The sequence below is a fragment of the Tupaia chinensis genome, unplaced genomic scaffold (genome assembly GCF_000334495.1).
Source record: "Tupaia chinensis unplaced genomic scaffold, TupChi_1.0 Scaffold148234_1, whole genome shotgun sequence".
NCBI lineage: Eukaryota > Metazoa > Chordata > Mammalia > Scandentia > Tupaiidae > Tupaia > Tupaia belangeri.
This window is the reverse complement of record NW_006208084.1, coordinates 3,188,348-3,198,654: the sequence shown is the minus strand read 5'-3', so window position 1 is coordinate 3,198,654 and position 10,307 is coordinate 3,188,348. Positions and strand designations below refer to the sequence as shown.

At 43.7% G+C, this 10,307-nt stretch overlaps 1 protein-coding gene across 4 annotated transcripts in view; it reads right to left on the bottom strand.

Moving 5' to 3' along the window:
* SYN3 (synapsin III) overlaps nt 1-10,307 on the bottom strand; it is a 523,616-nt gene that overhangs the window by 445,770 nt on the left and 67,539 nt on the right. The window lies entirely within an intron of this gene.

The window sequence follows — 10,307 nt, the reverse complement described above, 5'->3', positions numbered from 1 at the left end:
GCTCATCCAGGGGAGGCAGGAAGGATGTGCAAGACTAGTCATGGGATATGAGCATGAGGCAGGAGTCTAATGAATATTTAGAGAACACTCACTATCTTTCAGTTGCTAGCAATGGAGAGCATTTCCCTCATTTAGTCCCAGGAGAGGCATGGCCCCATGTTATGGTAGTGGGAACTCAGAGTCAGGGAGTTGAGGTCACTTGTGCAATGTCACATGGGCAGAAAGTGGGGAGTTGGCATTTGCACCCAGGACCACCTGACATTGAAACTGATGCTTTTCCCAGCATTAAGCTGTGCTACCAGGTGGAAGGATGGTGTGATATGAAATCTTGTTAGTCTGAGCCTCACTCTTCCACTCCTGAGCTGTATGACCTTGAAGAAGAGCCTCTTCACTTTTTTCACAAGGGGAAGAAATTACCTACACCTGAAAACTACTGAGTAGTCAGTGGTCTTTTAGCAAAAGTAAAAAAAGTAGCTTCTAATGAAAAGATGCCAGGATGCCAGGGCCAAAAAGTGACATGACTATGGGGGTAACTTCTCCCACTGGGTCAGGGTAGTAGTAGGTTTGGGGGAAGGAGGGCAATGGAGTGGAGCTAGTGCTAGGACCATCACAGGGCATGGCTATAACACGTGGGAAAGTGCAGGGTTGACAGGGGCTGGACCGAGGGTGGCACAGGTCTTTCCCATCCCCACTTGCTGTGATTCTGGGCATCGGAAGCCACACTGTTTTTCTCCCTCCATCAGACCCACTGCTCCCTCTCCCAGGGGAGTTGGCAGATCCCTGGCTGGACTGTTGGCTGGAGAGGCGAGGGCAGCAGAGCCTGGCATTTCTTGACAGGCTCACACTGTCTCTTTCTTGTGTTGCCTTCTTCCCGTTCCCACGCCCCACCTCTGCAAGGCCCTGGAGATCCCGCTTCCTCCAGCCATGGTCAGGGCAGAGGCCCTGGGCTGAGAGATCAGGGCAGAGCCTCCCCCTTGGAGGCTGTCCTGCTGGGCCCCTCTGTGACACAATGTACCTCTGGTCTCCTAGATTCTGTCCCTACCAGGGGGAGACAGAGGCCATGCATAGGGTACTGTTGGGAAGCCCCTGCCTGATGCAGGCTATGGCCAGAGTGCTCTCAGTCATGAGCTTTGTGCTTTGCAAAGCTGTGGGATTCTTATTCATGCAAGTAGTCGACTGGTAGTGAATGCCTTCCAAGGTTTAGGCATGGCGCCAGGCGCTGGGGCTACAATCCAGAAAAACAATCCTTAACTTGATCTTCAAGGAAGGTTCAGTCCAGGGGAGACATGGAGAAGTAAATAATAATTACCCTCCCAAATCAGTTTCAGAAAGAGCAATACGAACAAGAACACACAGCTGTGGGTTCACGGCTGGTGCCTTCATTCCTTCATTGACAAATAGTTAGTGGAGTTTGATAAGTGAGAGGCATTGTTCTTGGGACTGGGAAAACAGTGGGAGCACACAAACTTCCTGCCTACATGGACCTTCTGCTCTAGAAAACATACAATAAAATCAATTACACAATGGTGTATCTTGTATTTCTCTTATATCCATAACTATATATTATATTGCATTATTTAATATTTTATTATGTGTATCTGTCTAATCTATCAGTCATTTCAGATAGTGATAAATACTTGAAGGAAAAAAGTGTAACATTGTGCACAGAGAGTATGAACAGGATGGTCTGGCAAGGTCTCTGGGGTGAGGGGAGAGGGGCATTTTCTCAGAAACATGAAAGGGAGCAGGAGGGCAAGAGTGGTCACGGTCCTGTCTGCAGAAGTGTTCCAGAAAGAAGGAGCAGCGAGTGCAAAGACAGTGCACCAGATACTGCTCACCATACTGTACACATCTCTCATCTGTGAAGAAGGTAGATTTGTCCCCACTTCACAGATGGGGAAGTTGAGAACTAAGAACAGGGAATGACTTATCCAAGGCCTTCCAGCTTTGAAAGGCAGAGAGGGAACCCTACCAGGACCACAGGCAGGCTCTCAATCACACTGCCTACCTGGACAAGTCCTGAATCCTTTGTGGGCATAGAAAGGGAGACCAAATTCAACCTTAGAGAGGATGCAGAGAAGAGACATGGCTGCATGATCCAAACAGATGTGAAGAATGTTGGTTAAGTCCTCAGTATTTGCAACAATAAATAGATAGACCTCCTACCTCTGCTTTCTGTCCAACACCCAAGCGAGAGGTAGACTGCTAGCCCGCTCGGGGTACTTAAGAGCAACCCAGACACCTAGGTTCTCAGGAAAGTTGCAAATTCAATTCTAAAAGCAGAGCAGGGGCCATCCCAGGGCACGTTAAAATTCATGCTTTGTGGATAGCCATGGCTGGTCTGGGCGCACATTCAAGCCTAGCTCTACAATGGAGTGATAAAAGGGGGGAGGGAGCCGTGTTCATACAGACAGATGGGATTTGAAACACAGGACAAGAGAATCCAGGAATGAAAAACACCCAAGGAGGCAGACGTTAATGAGGTTTCAGCCTAATTTCGCAAGCCCTGCTCTCAGTTTTCAGCATTAGGCAACAGTAAATTATAGGCACCCATTCAAACCACAGTGGCTGATAATGCGCATCCACTCATTACAAGGTCAGACCTCAGAGAGGCTTGAAGAGAGAGGGCCAGGAGGGGTAAGTAACACAAGACCTTGAGAAAAGGCATCAAAGACTCACCAATCCTCCCACTCCAACTCCTGCCAGTACTCACCCAGGCTTACTATTTGCAGGGAGGATGTTTGGGGCAAGAGGGTGTTGCATAGGCTTGTCCCAGAGGGAATATTTCATAAAACCCTAGAGTCCCAGAGTTATTAGAGACCCTTAGAGTTTTCTGTGTATCTCCACTTTACAGATGGGCAAACCGTGGCTGGGAGTGGAAAGGTGACTTGTCCAAATCCTCCAGCACATTATTAGTTTCTGAGCCAGAATCAACTCTCAGATTTCTTGAGTCTCTATCCTGAAAACTGTCAAACAGCCCATCAAGAAAACATTCTTTCCTTCCTTCTTCCCTTCCTTCCAATTGTCAGAGGGTATGTGCCCTTGCCAGAGACAGAGAAACAGAGAGAGAGGCACCAAGCAGACTTTGTGGGGTGTGGTCTTGCCATAATTTCTTCTTTTCCACTTCTCCATCCTGTCAGGATTTGGGGCACATACACACACACAGGCACCCAACCTGGCTGTTTTTTTTTTTTGGTTTGGTTTGGGTTTTTTGTTTTTAATGCCCCTGGGCCCAAGATTCAAACCCTGATTAGCCATGTGAGATCCAATTCCCTTAAACACTATGCTATCGGAGTAGCTCACAAAATGTGATTTTTATAATAACATTCCTTTACTCTTTATTTCACCATAATTTCCCAGAGTCTTCTGGGCTTCCTGCACTTTGAATGTCGATGTCCCTCATGAGCAGGGACTTAGTCTTTTATTCGCTCATGATTCCCTTCTGCTCCACTCCATTTTAAAGTTATTTATTTTTCTGTAAGAGAGGGAGAGAGAGAAACACACATTTCACAGAGTCTGCTCAGGCCATAGTCCCCCTCCTCCAGCCCACCAGCCTTTAGGATTCTGGGTGCTCACACGCACCCCAACATGCTTCAGGTGGATCAGGGTGGAATTTGAACCATAGCTGCTAGGTGGGATCTGTCAAATTAATCCCTTCATTTATGGAATCTGCCAGGCAGACTCCAGCAAATATTACAAAGAGCATGGTTCCTACATTCACTCCTTGGTACCTGTGTGGGTTTGAAAGAGCATTTGACTCCCTTTGACTTCCCTAAATGTCTCCACATCCACCAACCTTCCTACTTCCTTTCATTCATTAAATACATGACATGCACAGAAAATACAGCAGAGAATGGTGAATAATGTGGACAGGAGCCCCTGGGGAGCTAGTTAAGTTGTAGGACATAGGGAATAAACACCATAAACAGCTGTGCGTTTTCACGGCAAATTGTAAAAAATGGCTGAAGCCAAAAAAGAGTAGAGATCTGCTGATTCTGGAATGAGATAAGCAGGGAAGGCCTCCCTGAGGAGGCGACTTCAGAAGAGGACCGAGTGCCCAGAACAAACTGTGAGTATGGGAGAGGAGCTTCTCTCTCTCTTGGCATTGGGTGGACATGCACACAGATAAGGAGCAGCTTGAGGGCCAGAGACAGAGAGACCTCCCACAAACCTCTTCCTCTAGTCCACCAACCACTAAGATCCTGGGTGCTCACATGCATACTTGACATGTTTCAGGTAGACTAGTTTGGGATTTGGACCACAGTTGCCAGGTAGGATCTGCCTTCTCTTGAGCAACACACCACTGCCGTGCCATAAAGCCAGTTTTCTGCTAGGGTCTTCCTACAACAATGGATGGAGAAATGGAGAAGGAATTGTGATGTGACCACACCCCGTGGGGGGTTGCTTTCTCCCTTTATCTTCCTCTCTGTGTTCTAGTCTCAGCCAGGCATATTAAAGTCTCTTTATTTAAACCATCTGGTGATAAATTCTGTCTTTTGCCTATCCCCTGTCTAATTTCCAGTATCTGAAATGGTGCCTGGAATGCAGTAGACCCTTAAGAAATATTTGTGGAATGAACAAACAAAATCTTCACATATAAAATCTCATGTAATCCTTCAAAAACTACGTAAAATAATATTACCTTTTTCAGATAAACTACGGCTTAGAGAGGTAGATTCTCCTGGCTGGATTTCAGGAGAGCAACACACCTGGAAACATCACTACATCCTACTGCTCCTGTGCAGAGACTGAGTCATCCATGCCAGCTGGGCGTGGGCTTAATGGAACCAGATGCTGAGGAGTACACAGAAGGAAGTGCAAGGACTTTGAGACACTAGGAGTTCACTTGGCATAGAATCAGAGACCTGGGTTCAACTCCAAGTGCTGCCACTTCTAATAGTGTAATTCGGGGCAAGCGATTTAACTACTCTATTAGTCAATTATTGTGAATCAGCTTTTTTCTGTCAAATGGGATGATTACCCTGGCCCAGGCACTTTCTGCTTAATCTTCACTACAACTCTGTGAGAAAGTATTAGTGGTCATAGTGTTACTCCTAATCCTACTAGTAGTAGGAGCTCAGAGAAGTCACTGTCCACAGCCACACAGCTGTTGTCACCAGGGCAACTATGGAATGCTCACCCAGGCAATCAGTTCTTACCACCAGGCAATGCTCCCCTCTACATGGTTAGACCATCTCATGGGATTATAAGGATTAGATAAGATCATGAACGCAAAGCATTAAGTACAGGCATGGTTCACAAGGGACTGTCAATATAGGGTGATTAACTTGTTCCCATTCCCTAACTAAGTTAGACACATAGATCCTTTTCATGTGTTTCTTCCAAATGGGTGTCCAATCATACTCATGGGTATCAATCACTATGGGGAACTTACTGCCTCTTTAAGCAGCTCGGACTATGAACTACTCTCTCCCTTGTTAAGGAGGCAGTGCAGGCCCAGCCACTGTGAAGCATCAACAATGTGAAAGTGCCCATATGGCTGGAAGCCATATGGCTGACCTCAGGTTTGATCCTTGGTCAGACTGAAACATGTTAGGCATGCTCACAGGTGCCCAGGATCCTGAAGAGCTGGAGGGCTAGGGAAAGGGGATCACACATGATAAGATCCTGTCTAGGGTGCTTTCTCTCTTCTCCCCTCTCTCTCCTTCTCCCTCTCTCATACATGCACAGGTCCTTTCTAGGATAAAAAGAAAAGAAAAAGAGGCAGGGCAATGCAGTAGTGCCACACACAGGCTCTGAGCCAGACCACTAGGTCTGAATCCTAGCGTCTCTTCTTACTGGATGGGGACCTCAATTTCATTCACTAACTTGTTGATGTTTCAGCACACTTATCTACAAAATAGGAATTATAATAGCACACACCTTATAGGTTTTTGAACGGATGAAATGACTTAATACATGTCAAGTACCTGGCACAGCGCCTGGCATGTAGAAAATGCTATGAAAGTGTTTGTTAAATAAATAAAAATTCATGAATTTTGTATGTGCAATTCATGCTGGCTTAAACAAAAAGGGATTTTCTTGGCTCAAGTTTGGGGATGAGTCTGGATCCAGAGCCTTGAATAATATCATCAGGTCATTGTCTCTCTCTCTCTCTATTTTGGCTGAGCTTTTCTTTGCCTTGGCTTTATTCTTGGCAGACCATCCTCACATGGAGAGAGATGGCCATCAGCAGCTCCAGGCATCCATCCCACTGGCTCAGCAGCCCTGGCAGATCGCATGTGCCTCTCATGCAAGAGTTCCAGACAAAGTCTCAGGATGGAGTCATGTTGGCCTGGCTTGGGGCTCAGTGTGATACTATAATTGACTAGGGCTGGTCAGCCGCACACACCACACAAACAATTTGGGGAGGGAGTAGCCTCAGTGGAAAACCTGGGTGCTATTCCCCAGTGCAGAAGGCATGGATGTTGGAGAAAAGCAGCTGAGACCTAATCTATCACCCATCCACGTCCCCCGTATGAATCAGGGTTTTCTAGAGAATCAGAAGTAACAGGATACACACATGTGCACGCGCACGTGCACACACACACAGACTTATTATGGGATTGGCTCATATATTATGGAGGACAAAGAGACACAATATACTGTCAGTGAGCAGAGAACCACGAAAACCGGTGGTGTAATTTGATCCATGTTCCAAAACTTGAGAACCATAAGAGACAGAGGTGTAATTTTCAGCCTTAGGCCAAAGGCCTGAGAACTGGAGGAAGCTGAGAGGTGCAGATGGAAATCCTCGGGTCTAAAAGGTGCAAGAAACAGAGCAGCTTTGATGTTCAAGTTTGGATGAACCAGCTCAAGAAAGAGAGAAATATTTAGCCCTTCCTCTGCCTTTTTTGTTCTATCTGGACCCTCCATGGATTGGATGGTGGCTGCCCACATTGCTAAGGACAGATCTTAGGTTACTGATTCAAACACTAATATCTTCCAGAAACATCCTCGTAGATCCATCCAGAAATGTTTTACCAGCTCTCTGGTGTTCTTTAGCCTTGTCAAGCTGACATATAAAGTCAACCATCACATCATTTTCCCTAAGGTTTTCCTCATGAGAAAGACTAGGAAATAAAGGCCTGTTCACAGTGCATACTTGGAAGTGCTCACAGGTATCTTCCGTGCAATACCTAAGGGTCTTTGAAGGGATGTACTGCAGGTCAAGAGCCTAGCTCAATATCCCTGCTTTAGGAGACTACAGTAGGGGCTTGTTAGGACTCTATATGCCTAAGGAAGAGTCCACTGATTTCCTACCTGCAGGACACACTGTTAATTGCCTGGAAGCTACCTGGCATATTCTTGTAACAAGCTTGCCAAAATGAGCTGCCTGGCTCAGACAACAAACATCATCCTGAAATAAATCAAAAACCTTAAAGACCCCCTAAATCCAGGACTTTGGCTATATTAGCAATGTCTTCACATCTCTTGCTACTCAAAATGTGGTCTTCCACCACGGCATTGGCATCACATCACTTGTCCATGTCTTCACTGCTCAAATCTAGTCTGCAGGATCAGAAGCACTAGCCTCACCTTGGACTTCATAGGAAATTCAGAATCTCAGTCCCTACCTTAAGATCTAATGAATAAGAATTTACATTTTAATAAGACCTCTAGGAAATTTGTATGCACCATAAAGTTTGAGAAGCACTGCTATATTTGTTTTCTAGGGTTACTACAACAAATACCACAAACTTAGAGGCTTAAAACAACAGACATTGGTCTGGCTATGGTGGTCCTGGTAGCACAACACTAGGTAAAGCTGGAAGCCATATGGAAGATCAGGTTTTGGTTCCTATGTTGTCTTACACATGTACGTCTACCTCTGATCCTGGCTAACTGGGAAGACTAGAGGGAGGACTCTAACATGAAACCCTGTTGAGGGTACTTGTCTTCATTGTTCTCTCTTTTTGTCTCATGAAAATAAACTTTAAAAAAACTCCAGACATTCATTCTCTTACAATTCTAGAGGCTGGAAGTTCAAAATCATAGTGTTAGGAGAGTTTTTTCTTTCTGAAGGCCCTAGGGGAGATTTTGTTCTATGTGTGTCTCCTAGTTTCCAGTGACTTCATTGATCCTTGGCATTCCTTGGCTTATAGTTACATCACTCCAATCTTTGCCACCATCATCAAATCTCTCTGATGTCTCTGTATCCAATTTTTCCTCTTTTTATATGGACGTCAATCACATTGAATTAAGGGTCCACCCTGTATGATCACATTTTAACTACATCTGCAACACCCTATTTCCAAAGAAGGGCATTCTCAGGTATTAGGGGTTGGAACTCTTAACATATTTTTTGATGGACACAATTCAACCCGTAACAACTGCCTTCAAAATCTGTCATTTCTAACTTTTTGGAGACTTGCTAACTGAGAAACACCTGGAACATTTCTGTAAATTTATTTTTGTAAGCGATTTTATAAGGAACATGGCAGGTCTAGAATAAGACTCGAGGATGTCTCGTTTTTTAAAAAGTTTTTGAGAATTCCCCCTGTCCCACAGTGTATATGCTCACTAGAGAGACAGAGACACAGAAAGCAAGAAATCATCCCCCCAGGCGGGGGGGGGGATGTTAGGCTGCAATACCTTCTCCTCTAGGAATTTTGGGCATGCATGCACATGTGCCTGGCATGAGTTTCAGGCTGCCAGGTCCAGGGCTGAAACTATGGTTGGCCAGGTGGGAGTCCAGTGCCTTAACCACTATGCCACTTGCTGGCCCAAAGGGTATTTTTGAAAATCAATTCAACTCAAGTAGCCCACCCAGTAGTTAAACCTTCTCCCAGAATCTAGTAATCTCTTCTGCATTTTTAATCTTTTTCTCTCTGTTTCATTCAGGATAATTTCTTCAGCTATGCCTTTAATTTTATTAACATTTTTTCAGCTGTGTCTTGCATTCTTTAACACAGCATATCTAATAATTTTGGTTATTGTAGTTTTCATTTCTAAAAGTTCAACTCATTTTTGTTTTAAAATAGTTACATCAACTTTCATAGTTTTCTGTTCCTTGCAGATATCTTCAAACCTGATTTTTTAAACTTGATATAGGTAGTTTTATTTTTTTAAATAATTTGTGTCTGATAACTCCAATATCTGATACCTTAGCAGTTCTGTTTCTATTGTCTATTGTTCCTGATTCTTCTAATTCCCGATGTCTATACCTGGTTATTTTTGATTATGTGCTAACTATTGTATAAAAAAATTGTTTGAAGATTTACTTGATGGCTAGGATGAAAGTACCTTCTACATAGGATTTGCTTTTACTTCTGGCACTTCTGTGGTCACCCAGTTTGATGCTTGAGGTTTGCTGGAAAAACTAGGTTATTCAAACTGCAATTCAAGGTGCAATTATTTGTGAGGGTTCATCTACTTATAATTTATGTTCACCTTGATGGTGTAGTTCTTTGGGGGTCACAGATCCTTGTGAGGAGGGTCTACCATTATACTCCCTATTCTGAGTGGCCTTAAGTAATGTTTCTGTCTCCCTTACCTCTTCTTAACAACCAAAACCAACATCAAATTCAGCTGACTTAACAAATACTCTCAGGATACAGGTGGCTGTTGTACTCATTTATTTGTTTCCATTTTCTCACCATTCTATTCCTTGTAATTCCTTTGTCATGCCAAAACTTTGAAGACCTTTAAAGATCACAATTATTTAATACCTGTTTTGAAATTGTTTTCTGGAAAGAGTTGATCCAAATAATCTAATTCACTCATTCCTGGAAATAGGAAGCCATGTAATGTCTTTTAGCAGTAGATACTCATTAAATGATAACTGAGTTAGTAGAATGATCATAATTTCCCAAACATACTCAATTGTTTTGCCTGTCTTCATTTGCAGAACCTGTTTTCTACTCTTAGAATGCATTCCTCATTCCTTATTCCCAAACATTATGCCATTTTTACAAAGATCAGGACAAATGTCACCTTATCCTCAAAGTTTTTCCTATTACCCAAAATCTTAATCCAATGTCTTCCATATATAAACCCTCACAAGTATGAATCACTCTCAAGGTACTTAACTGGAAAAGAATGTATTTATACACATACTAATCTTTTCTATGAATTAACATTTTCTTGTCATTTCTGGCTTCTGAAGAATTCCCTCACTTGTTCTCCAGCTCAACATCCATTATAAGCATATTTTTTGAAAATGTTAAATGTAGTACTTTTGGGTTTGATGTACTTGGAGGGATTCTATGAACATTTGGTCTGCCATACTGCTGAAGGCAGGATTTAGTTCATTCCAATAAACCCTCACATTTGTGTAGCTCTTTAGAGTAATAGGGTACTCTTTC